Source organism: Lolium perenne, chromosome 7, assembly GCF_019359855.2.
Source record: "Lolium perenne isolate Kyuss_39 chromosome 7, Kyuss_2.0, whole genome shotgun sequence".
Taxonomy (NCBI): Eukaryota; Viridiplantae; Streptophyta; class Magnoliopsida; order Poales; family Poaceae; genus Lolium; species Lolium perenne.
Genome location: NC_067250.2, coordinates 30,472,074 through 30,485,814, shown reverse-complemented (window position 1 = coordinate 30,485,814; position 13,741 = coordinate 30,472,074).

The window sequence follows — 13,741 nt, the reverse complement described above, 5'->3', positions numbered from 1 at the left end:
ATATAAAATAGTGATGCAAATTGGACGTATCAACTCCCCCCAAGCTTAGACTTCGCTTGTCCCCAAGCGAAACTGAACTCGGTAAACAGGACCACATGTTTATAGAGTGAAGAGTCGATAAATCAAATACGGACAAGAAGCATCATATTCATTCACACAAGACATTCTAGTAAACATCTTCCTCATATAATTCAACTTGAAACAAGTATAAGGTAATCACAAATGAAGGTGCATAAGAAATCATAATTGGTGATGGCAAACTTTGTTCTTGGTCAGAGAACTATTAACAGGTTATATTTATCTTACCGAGCAGCGCTCTCATGTTAAAGTTTATATGGCCCAACTTGCATACTCAATCATAATAATCTCCTCATGATCATTGATAACTTTCAAAGCTATATTCATTCAGATAAAACTTATACTAAACAAGGAAGAGTAAAAGACATGATGAAGTAAATCACAATATAGATGGTTTGATCACAACAACTCAAATGCTTGCTTAAGATGGAGGGGAGTAGGTTTACTGACTTAACATAAAGTAAAAGACATGCCCTTCGCAGAGGGAAGCAGGGATTAAATCATGTGCTAGAGCTTTTTCAGTTTTGAAATCATATAAAGAGAATAAAAGTAACAGTTTGAGAGGTGTTTGTTGTTGTCAACGACTGGTAGCGGGTACTCTAACCCTCTTGCCAGACAAACTCTCGAAGAGCGGCTCCCATAAAGTTTTACTTTGGTTTGGCACTCCTTCCAACCTTGCTTTCACAAACCATGGCTAACCGAATCCTCGGGTGCCTGCCAACAATCTCATACCATGAAGGAGTGCCTATTTATTTTAGTTTTATTATGATGACACTCCTCCCCTCCTTAGCTTTCTCAAGCCATGGCTAACCGAATCCTTCGGGTGCCGTCCAACAATCACATACCATGGAGGAGTGTCTATTTAGGTTAATTAATTTGGGACTGGGAATCCCATTGCCAGCTTTTTTTGCAAAATTATTGGATAGGTGGATGAAGCCACTAGTCCATTGGTGAAAGTTGCCCAACAAGATTGAAAGATAAAACACCACATACTTCCTCATGAGCTATAAAACATTGACACAAATAAGAGATAGTAAATTTTGAATTATTTAAAGGTAGCACATGAAGTATTTACTTGGAATGGCAGGAAATACCATGTAATAGGTAGATATGGTGGACACAAATGGCATAGGTTTGAGTTGAGGTTTGGATGCACGAGAAGCATTCCCTCTCAGTACAAGTCTTTGGCTAGCAAGGTTAATTAGCAAGCATAAGAGTCGAGGGAGACAAACAAATATACATGTGATATAAACAATCATGCATCTTTCTTGTAAGCACAAACAATTTTAACTTCAGAATAATAAGCTATGAGCTAACAAGAAAGGAAGACAATGAAACAACTACATGTATTTCTCTTTTCTACTTAAACCTCAAAGTGTTGTTGCTATTGACCAATGCTAAGTTTGCCAAAACCAAATAGATTTATTCAATGCTCCCAAAGTGATACCAATACTAATAACAAGATCAATCATATAATAGAGATTGCAAACTAAAATAAGATGTGCAATATGTAAATGATAAGACTTCTCATTAATATTCCATAACGATAACTCACACCAAGGGATACATAGACAACCAACTAAAGGAGAGATACTTCCACACTGCAACCCATCTTATATGATAACTTCCCTACTCATGATATGACACTACTTGATAGTAAAAAGTAAAAGATAGTGATGATGTGATACCGCGGCACTCCCCCAAGCTTGGAACAAACCAAGGGGATGCCAATACCGATGATGAATTACACTTTCGGCGATGGCGGTGATGAACTCCTCCCGCGCTTCTTACAGATCTCCTTCAGCTTCAGCTTCTCAGCTTGGCAATTCTGCACTAAGACTCGAAGAGATTCATTGTTATCTGAAGTTGGGGATGACGACCTTGTGATGGGAATCGAGTAATATTCCAGCATTCTACGGAGTCGGTAATTCTCCTCCTGGAGTATCTCCACTTCTCTCCTCAGAGCCCGATATTGATCACAAAACTCATCGGTAATTCGTAGAGCTTCTTCCAACACAGGGAAAGAGTCGAGGCTAAGAGCAGGTGGTAAGGGTCCCTGCAAGTTATGAGAAAAAGAACGTCGAGTGTCAACAGATCCCACCAAGATTTGCTTACTCCCAACGGCTTGTTGCTCTTGTTTTGACGACACCCTTTTCACTTCTTCTTCCGAAAGCCCCTTGCCCTTGTTGTTGGAGGCCATGGTGCTTCTAGATTGAAAATAGATCCTGGCAGAAACAACTCGAAACAAAACACGTCGAGAAAACGATATACGGACCTCCAGGGGTCCGGGGGATTATATAGCAGGAATTTTTATGTCATAAGGAAAGTACCAGGTCGAACCAGAGTCGGAAAGAGGCGACGAGGCGGCCAGCTCATAGGGCGGCGCAGCCTGGCTGGGGCCCGCGCCAGCCTATGGGGGCACGCCCTCGTGCGTCTCCTCCACTCCGTTTCGATCTCGTAATTTTTCATTTTTTCCAAAAACAGCAAAAATATTGTTCGGAAAGTAAATCGCGAACTTTTTATTACATGTACTGTTACCTATTCAAAGTCGAGTTCTGGTGGACTGTCGATTTGACCTTTGATGAAAGCCTCCGGTGTTTCCACTCGAATAATATCAACATCTACATTATAAGAATCACCTGAGATATAATGCTTGAGTCTTTGTCCATTCACCACTTGCGTGGCATTGCCTTGGAGAGAGCTAATTTTAATTGCTCCTGAACGATACACCTCCTCAACAACATATGGTCCTTCCCATTTCGAGAGTAATTTCCCTGCAAAGAATCTGAGACGAGACCGATACAATAGGACTTTATCCCCAATATTAAATTCTCTTTTGATAATCCTTCTATCATGCCATTTCTTAACTTTCTCTTTAAAGAGCTTAGCATTTTCATAAGCTTCACTTCTCCATTCATCTAGAGAACTCAATTGCAACAACCTCTTATTACCGGCAAGTTTAGGATCTTTATTTAATTCTCTAACAGCCCAATAAGCTTTGTGCTCTAGTTCTAAAGGTAAATGACAAGCTTTTCCATAAACCATTTTATAAGGTGACATTCCCATGGGATTTTTATAAGTAGTTCTATAAGCCCATAGTGCATCCTTCAATTTACTAGCCCAATTCTTTCTAGTTTTATTAACAGTCTTTTGCAAGATAGATTTAATTTCTCTATTTTATAGTTCTACTTGCCCACTAGTTTGAGGATGATAAGCGGAAGCAATTCTATGATTAATACCATATTTAGCAAGAGTTTTTCTAAAACCACCATGAATAAAATGAGAACCTCCATCAGTCATAATATATCTAGGAACTCCAAATCGAGGAAAAATAATATCTAAAAGCATTCTTAAAGAAGTCTCACCATCAGCACTTTTTGTAGGTATGGCTTCCACCCATTTAGTAACATAATCAACAGCAACAAGTATATGAGTGTTACCTTCCGAAGAGGGAAAAGGTCCCATGAAGTCAAATCCCCAACAATCGAATGGTTCAATAACAAGAGTATAATTCATAGGCATTTCATTGCGTCTGGAGATATTACCAACCCTTTGACCTTCATCACAAGATAAAATAAACTTCCTTGCATCTTTGAAAAGAGTCGGCCAATAAAAACCTGATTGTAGAACCTTTTGCGCGGTTCTATCTCCGGCGTGATGTCCTCCATAAGCACTACCATGACATTTACTTAGTATCTCTTGCTGTTCATATTCGGGAACACATCTTCGCAGAATACCATCCACTCCTTCTTTATATAAGTGTGGGTCATCCCAAAAATAATGCCTCAAGTCATAAAAGAATTTCCTCCTTTGCTGAGCTGAAAAGGTTGGAGGCAAGTACTTGGAAACAATAAAGTTAGCATAATCAGCATACCAAGGGCTATCTCACGAGCTCACCTTTATTACAGCCAATTGTTCATTTGGAAAACTATCATTAACAGGAATAGGATCATAAGCAATATTTTCCAATCTAGACAAATTATCAGCAACAGGATTATCAACACCTTTCCTATCTACAATATGTAAATCAAATTCTTGCAACAGAAGTACCCATCTAATAAGCCTTGGCTTAGCATCTTTCTTTTGCATAAGGTATCTGATTGCAGCGTGATCAGTATGAATAGTAACTTTTGAATCAACAATATAGGATCTAAACTTATCACAAGCAAAGACTACGGCTAACAATTCTTTTTCAGTAGTAGCATAATTTCTTTGAGCAATATCAAGAGTTTTACTAGCATAATGAATAACATTCAATTTTTTATTTACTCGCTGTCCAAGAACAGCGCCTACAGCAAAATCACTAGCATCACACATAATTTCAAAAGGTAAGTTTCAATCAGGAGGTTCAACTATAGGAGCAGTTGTTAAGGCTCTCTTTAGAGTTTCAAAAGCTTCCTTACAATCATCATAAAAAACAAAAGGTACATCTTTTTGAAGAAGATTAGTAAGAGGCTTTGAAATCTTGGAGAAGTCTTTAATAAACCTCCTATAAAACCCAGCATGACCAAGAACACTACGAATACCTTTAACATCCCTGGGATAGGGCATCTTCTCAATTGCTTCAACTTTAGCTCTATCAACTTCAATACCTCTCTCGGAAATTTTATGTCCCAATACAATTCCTTCATTAACCATAAAGTGGCATTTCTCCCAATTAAGAATAAGGTTAGTTTCTTCACATCTCTGCAAAACTTTATCAAGGTTCCGCAAGCAAGTATCAAAAGAATTCCCATAAACGGAAAAATCGTCCATGAATACCTCTACAATACTCTCACAAAAGCCATGAAAAATAGCAGACATGCATCTTTGAAAAGTAGAAGGAGCATTACATAAACCAAAAGGCATACGTCTATAAGCATAAGTTCCATATAGGGACAAGTGAAAGTGGTTTTCTCTTGATCCTTAGTTTTAACAGCAATTTGTGAAAACCCAGAATAACCATCAAGAAAGCAAAAAATGAGTATTTTTAGATAACCTTTCTAACATTTGATCAATAAAAGGCAAAGGGTAATGATCTTTCTTAGTAACTTTATTAACTTTTCGATAATCAATGCACATTCTATACCCTACAACTACTCTTTGAGGTATGAGCTCATCATTATCATTAGGCACAACAGTCATTCCTCCTTTCTTAGGAACACAATGCACAGGACTAACCCATCTACTATCAGCAATAGGATATATAATACCAGCTTCAAGGAGTCTTAATACCTCATTTCTTACCACATCCTTCATCTTAGGAATTAGACGACGTTGAGGTTCAACAACAGGCTTCGCATCATCTTCCATATTAATGGCGTGTTGGCAAATAGAGGGAGAAATCCCCTTCAAGTCATCAAGAGTGTAGCCAATAGCACCTCGGTGTTTCTTCAGTATTTCCAATAACCTTTCTTCTTCAAACTCTGAAAGCTTAGAACTAATAATAACAGGATATATTTTCTTATCATCAATATGAGCATATTTAAGATTATCAGGCAATGGTTTTAAATCAAAGACAGGATCTTCCTTTGGTGGTGGTGTTGTACCGAGATCTTCCACCGGTAAATCATGCTTAAGAATAGGTTGACGAAGGAAAATTTCATCAAGCTCATATCTTTCTTCCCTAAAAACTTCACTCTCACTATTCTCCAAATGTTGCTGCAAAGGATTATCAGGTGCAAGAGCAATAGATGCACACTGTTCAACTTTAAAATCATTATTACGTGAATCAATTTTATAAGGAGTTTTGGCAAATTTAGAGAAGTTAAATTCATAAGATTCACCAGAAAATTTAGTCAAAATTTTCTCTTTCTTGCAATCTATAATAGCTCCACAAGTATTTAGAAAAGGCCTACCAAAAATGATAGGACAATATTTACTAGCAGCAGAACCAAGTACCAAAAAGTCAGCAGGATATTTAATCTTACCACATAGAACTTCCACATCTCGAACAATACCAATTGGAGAGATAGTTTCTCTAATAGCCAGCCGAATAACCACATCAATATCTTCAAGTTCACAAGAACCAATTTCGTGCATAATCTCCGTGTAAAGCTCATAAGGAATAGCACTAATACTTGCACCAATATCACATAAACCATAATAACAATGATCACCAATTCTAATAGATAGCATAGGAACACTAGCTTGCTTGGACTTATTAGGATGTGAAACAATATTAGAGGCATCTTCACAGAAAATAATATGACCATCCTCCACATTTTCAGTCACAAGATCTTTAACTATTGCAACAGCAGGTTCAACTTTTATTTGTTCTTCAGGTTCTATAGGTTTCTTTTCACTTTTATGAACCGCACTATTTATAACAGAGTACTCCTTCATTTTAGCAGGGAAAGGAGTTTTTTCAATATAAGCTTCAGGAATAACATGATCAACAGTTTCAACTACAACACATTTATTTATAGATGAATCAATTTTATCTTTATACGGTTCATGATACTTATCAAAGTTCTTCTTAGGCAATTCATAATGAGAAGCAAAAGCTTTATAAAGATTTGCAGCAACTTGAGAATCAAGACCATAAGTAGCACTCATATTACGAAATTTATCAGTATCCATAAAAGCTTCAATGCATTTATAATCATAATTTATACCTGATTCTCTATCTTTGTTGTTCTCCCATCCTTCGGTATTCTCCTGGATCCGATTAAGAAGGTCCCTTTTAAACTCTTCCTTGTTGCGCGTGAATGATCCAGAACAAGAAGTATCCAGCAAGGTCTTGTCTTCAAAAGAAAGTCTTGCATAGAAATTATCAATAATAACATTACCAGGAAGCTCATGAATGGGGCATTTGAGCATTAAAGACTTCAATCTCCCCCACGCTTGGGCAATACTCTCTCCATCATGAGGCCAAAAATTATATATGCGATTCCGATCTTTGTGAATTTCACTTGGAGGATATAACTTAGAATAAAACCGGGGCACAATATCATTCCATTCAAGAGAATCCCCATTATCCAGTAATATATACCAATGCGCCGCTTTACCAGACAGCGATATAGAGAATAGTTTCTTCCTCACTTCATCCATAGCAATACCTGCACACTTGAATAAACCGCATAATTCATGTAAGAACAGTAAATGATCTCCAGGGTGGACAGTTCCATCCCCTGTATAACGGTTACCCACTACACGTTCAATAATTTTCATAGGTATTTTGTATGGTATTTCTTCCTCACCTGGCGCCTCATCCACTACATTTGCAGTAGTAGTAGATTTCCCAAATAAAAACTCAAGAGAAGATCTCTCCATAATGAATTATAGCAGCAGGCAGAAATAAAATCAGCATAAACAGTAGAAGTTTCCCTTACCAATTCCACTTACCAATAGCGCTTCACTCCCCGGCAACGGCGCCAGAAAATAGTCTTGATGACCCACAAGTATAGGGGGTGTATCGTAGTATCTTCGATAAGTAAGAATGTCGATCCCAATGAGGAGCAGAAGGTGTTGACAAGCAGTTTCGATGAAGGATTCACTGTAAATGCTCACAAACAAGTATTCAGGGAGTTTTGATGTAACAGATGAATAAAGTACGAGTAAGTAAAGTGCGAGAGTAATAATTGCAGCGAGTGGCCCAATCCTTTTTAGCACAAAGGACAAGCCGGTTTGTTTACTTATAATGACCAAACATTCTCGAGGACACACGGGATTTTAGTCTAGTGCTTTCGCTACATACGGCTAATTAATCTTCATTGTTTTGATAAGTGTTGTGTGGGTGAACCTATGCTAATGTACCGCCCTTCCTAGGACTAATACATACTTGTGATTATACCCCTTGCAAGCATCCGCAACTACAAGAAAGTAATTAAGATAAATCTAACCACAGCCTTAAACTCTGAGATCCTGCTATCCCTCTTGCATCGATATACCAACGGGGGCTCAGGTTTCTGTCACTCCGGCAACTCCGCAATTGGCAAACGAGTACAAGATGCATTCCCCTAGGCCCATAAAGGTGAAGTGTCATGTAGTCGATGTTCACACGACACCACTAGAAGAATAACACCACAACTTAAATATCATAACATTGAATATTACTCAACCATACTTCACTACTAGCATTTAGACTTCACCCATGTCCTCAAGAACTAAACGAACTACTCACGGGACATCATATGGAACATGATCAGAGGTGATATGATAATGAATAACAATCTGAACATAAACCTTGGTTCAACGGTTTCACTCAATAGCATCAATAACTAGTAGAAACCAACACCGGGAGAGTTTCCCCTATCAAACAATCAAGATCAAACCCAAATTGCTACAGCGGTGGCGATGTGCAGCGGTGGAGATGGCGGTGATGATGATGAAGATGATGATGATGGTGATGGACATGATGTCCAGCTCGATGACGATGACGATGGCGTCGATTTCCCCCTCCGGGAGGGAATTTCCCCGGCGGATCGCAGCCTGCCGGAGAGCTCTTTTCTCTCTGGTGATCTCCGCCCCGCAGAGGCGGCTGTGACTCCTCGCGATGTACCTCTGGAGCTTAGGTTTTCAGGACGAAGGCGTACGCGAAGAAAAGGAGGCGAGAGGGGGCTGTGGGCCCCCTCCTCACAGGGCGGCGCGGCCAGGCCTTGGGCCGCGCCGGCCTATGGGGTGGGCCCACCTCGGGTCCCCTCGGCTCCCCCTTCTGGCTCACTTCGTCTTCTGGAAAAATAGGATTTTTCGTATAATTTCCGTCAACTGTTGATCTTCCGAAATATTGCATTCTGACGGCGCTTTTTCCAGCAGAATCCTGGCTCCGATGCGCGATCCTCCAATAATCATGAAACATGCAAAATAGATGAAATAACCTAAGTATTATCTCCAAATATGAAATATATCAATGAATAACAGCAAATTATGATATAAAATAGTGATGCAAATTGGACGTATCAATAACCTGAAGGTGGACTTTTTAGGCATAGATGCATGCTGGATAGCGGTCTATGTACTTTGTCGTAATGCCCAATTGAATTTCACACTACTCATCATCATATGTATGTGCATTGTCATGCCATCTTTATTTGTCAATTGCCCAACTGTAATTTGTTCACCCAACATGCTATTTCTTATTGCAGAGACACCACTAGTGAACTGTGGACCCCGGTCCATTCTTTTACATCGAATACAATCTACTGCAATTCTCGCTCTACTGTTTTCTGCAAACATCATCATCCACACTATACATCTAATCCTTTGTTACAGCAAGCCGGTGAGATTGACAACCTCACTGTCACGTTGGGGCAAAGTAATTTGGTTGTGTTGTGCAGGTTCCACGTTGGCGCCGGAATCCCTGGTGTTGCGCCGCACTACACTTCGCCGCCATCAACCTTCAATGTGCTTCTTGGCTCTACTGGTTCGATAAACCTTGGTTTCTTACTGAGGGAAAACTTGCCGCTGTACGCATCACACCTTCCTCTTGGGGTTCCCAACGGACGCGTGCGGTACGCATATCAAGCTCTTTTTCTGGCGTCGTTGCCGGGGAGATCAAGACACGCTGCAAGGGGAGTCTCCACTTCCAATCTCTTTATTTTGTTTTTGTCTTGATTTTATTTTATTTACTACTTTGTTTGCTGCACTAAAACAAAATACAAAAAAAATTAGTTGCTAGCTTTACTTTATTTGCTATCTTGTTTGCCATATTAAAAACCCAAAAAAAAATAGTTACTTGCATTTACTTTATCTAGTTTACTTTATTTACTATTGCTAAAATGGGTACTCCTGAAAATACTAAGTTGTGTGACTTCACAAACACAAATAATAATGATTTCTTATGCACACCTATTACTCCACCTGCTACTATAGCAGAATTCTTTGAAATTAAACCTGCTTTACTGAATCTTGTTATGAGAGAGCAATTTTCTGGTGTTAGTTCTGATGATGCTGCTGCCCATCTTAATAATTATGTTGAACTATGTGAAATGCAAAAGTATAAGGATGTAGATGGTGACATTATAAAATTAAAATTGTTTCATTTCTCATTAAGAGGAAGAGCTAAAGATTGGTTGCTATCTTTGCCTAAGAATAGTATTGATTCATGGACTAAATGTAAGGATGCTTTCATTGGTAGATATTATCCTCCTGCTAAAATTATATCTTTGAGAAGTAGCATAATGAATTTTAAGCAATTGGATAATGAGCATGTTGCCCAAGCATGGGAAAGAATGAAATCTTTGGTAAAAAATTGCCCAACCCATGGACTGACTACTTGGATGATCATCCAAACCTTTTATGCAGGATTGAATTTTTCTTCGTGGAACTTATTGGATTCAGCTGCTAAAGGTACTTTTATGTCCATCACTCTAGGCGCCGCAACAAAGCTTCGTGATAATATGATGATTAATTACTCTGAATGGCACACGGAAAGAGCTCCACAAGGTAAGAAGGTAAATTCTGTTGAAGAAACCTCCTCCTTGAGTGATAAGATTGATGCTATTATGTCTATGCTTGTGAATGGTAGATCAAATGTTGATCCTAATAATGTTCCGTTAGCTTCATTGGTTGCTCAAGAAGAACATGTTGATCTGAACTTCATTAAAAATAATAATTTCAACAACAATGCTTATCGGAATAATTCTAGTAACAACTATAGGCCATATCCTTATAATAATGGTAACGGTTATGGTAATTCTTATGGAAATACTTACAACAATAATAGGAATACACCCCCTGGACTTGAAGCCATGCTTAAAGAATTTATTAGTACACAAACTGCTTTTAACAAATCTGTTGAAGAAAAGCTTGGGAAAATTGATATACTTGCTTCTAAAGTCGATAGACTTGCTGCTGATGTTGATCTTTTGAAATCGAAAGTTATGCCTAATGAAAATAAAGATATTAAGTCATTTGCTACAGCAAACGCCATCCAAGTTAGAATTAATGAGAATATAAGATTGATGGCCGAATTGCGTGCTAGGTGGGAAAAGAAGAAAATGCTAAAGATAACAATGTAGCTAAAGTTTGGACTATTACCACCACTAGTAATGCTAATGCTTCACATGTTGCTACACCTCCTACTATCAAAGGTAAAATAATTGGTGTTGGCAATGTTTCTACTTCTAATGCAAAGCCTGCAAAACTGCCGGAACCTGCTGAAACTGCTAAAACTGCTTGTGATAAAACTGCTAAAAAAAATTCTAATGTTGGGGACAATGATCCCATTGCTGTAGATTATAATGGTTTAGATTTTGATGATTTTCACATCTCTGAAGTTATAAAGTTCTTACAAAAACATGCTAAAAGTCCTAATGCTAGTGCTATAAATTTGGCCTTTACAAAACATATTACAAACGCTCTCATAAAAGCTAGAGAAGAGAAATTAAATCGTGAAGCTTCTATTCCTAGGAAGTTAGAGGATGGTTGGGAGCCCATCATTAAGATGAAGGTCAATGATTTTGATTGTAATGCTTTATGTGACCTTGGTGCAAGTATTTCCGTTATGCCTAGGAAAATCTATAATATGCTTGACTTGCTGATACGCGTACAACACGCGTCCGTTGGGAACCCCAAGAGGAAGGTGTGATGCGTACAGCGGCAAGTTTTCCCTCTGTAAGAAACCAAGGTTTATCGAACCAGTAGGAGCTAAGAAGCACGTTGAAGGTTGATGGTGGCGGAGTGTAGTGCGGCGCAACACCAGGGATTCCGGCGCCAACGTGGAACCTGCACAACACAACCAAATTACTTTGCCCCAACGTGACAGTGAGGTTGTCAATCTCACAGGCTTGCTGTAACAAAGGATTAGATGTATAGTGTGGTTGATGAAGTTTGCAGAAAACAGTAGAACAAGTATTGCAGTAGATTGTATTTGATGTAAAAGAATGGACCGGGGCGTCCCTCCGATAAGAATAAGCATGTTGGGTGAACAAATTACAGTTGGGCAATTGACAAATAAAGAGGGCATGACCATGCACATACATGATATGATGAGTATAGTGAGATTTAATTGGGCATTACGACAAAGTACATAGACCGCTATCCAGCATGCATCTATGCCTAAAAAGTCCACCTTCAGGTTATCATCCGAACCCCTTCCAGTATTAAGTTGCAAACAACAGACAATTGCATTAAGTATGGTGCGTAATGTAATCAACAACTACATCCTTAGACATAGCATCGATGTTTTATCCCTAGTGGCAACAGCACATCCACAACCTTAGAACTTTCTCATCCTTGTCCCAGATTTAATGGAGGCATGAACCCACTATCGAGCATAAATACTCCCTCTTGGAGTTAAAAGCAAAAACTTGGCCAGAGCCTCTACTAGTAACGGAGAGCATGCAAGATCATAAACAACACATAGATAATAGATTGATAATCAACATAACATAGCATTCTCTATTCATCGGATCCCAACAAACACAACATATAGGATTACAGATAGATGATCTTGATCATGTTAGGCAGCTCACAAGATCCGACAATGATAGCACAATTAGGAGAAGACGACCATCTATCTACTGCTATAGACCCATAGTCCAGGGGTGAACTACTCACTCATCACTCCAGAGGCGACCATGGCGGTGAAGAGTCCTCCGGGAGATGATTCCCCTCTCCGGCAGGGTGCCGGAGGCGATCTCCTGAATCCCCCGAGATGGGATTGGCAGCGGCGGCGTCTCTGGAAGGTTTTCCGTATCGTGGCTCTCGGTACTGGAGTTATTATCGACAAAGGCTTCTTATAGTCGGAGAGGTAGGTTTAGGGGCGACGCGAGGGGCCCACACAACAGGGCCGCGCGGCCAGGGGTGGGCCGCGCCGCCCTGGCGTGTCGCCGCCTCGTCGCCCCACTTCGTTTCCCTCCCGGTGTTCTGGAAGATTCGTGGAAAAATAAGATCCTGGGCGTTGATTTTGTCCAATTCCGAGAATATTTCCTTACTAGGATTTCTGAAACCAAAAACAGCAGTAAAAACAAAGAATCGGCTCTTCGGCATCTCGTTAATAGGTTAGTGCCGGAAAATGCATGAATATGACATAAAGTATGCATAAAACATGTAGGTATCATCAATAAAGTGGCATGGAACATAAGAAATTATCGATACGTTGGAGACGTATCAGCATCCCCAAGATTAGTTCCTGCTCGTCCCGAGTAGGTAAACGATAACAAAGATAATTTCTGGAGTGACATGCCATCATAATCTTGATCATACTATTGTAAGCACATGTAATGAATGCAGCGATCAAAGCAATGGTAAATGCAATGAGTAAACAAATGAATCATATAGCAAAGACTTTTCATGAATAGTACTTTCAAGACAAGCATCAATAAGTCTTGCATAAGAGTTAACTCATAAAGCAATAAATTCAAAGTAAAGGTATTGAAGCAACACAAAGGAAGATTAAGTTTCAGCGGTTGCTTTCAACTTGTAACATGTATATCTCATGGATATTGTCAATGTAAAGTAATATAACAAGTGCAATATGCAAGTATGTAGGAATCAATGCACAGTTCACACAAGTGTTTGCTTCTTGAGGTGGAGAGAGATAGGTGAACTGACTCAACATAAAAGTAAAAGAAAGGCCCTTCGCAGAGGGAAGCATTGATTGCTATATTTGTGCTAGAGCTTTGGTTTTGAAAACGAGAAACAATTTTGTCAACGGTAGTAATAAAGCATATGCATCATGTAAATTATATCCTACAAGTTGCAAGCCTCATGCATAGTATACTAATAGTGCCCGCACCTT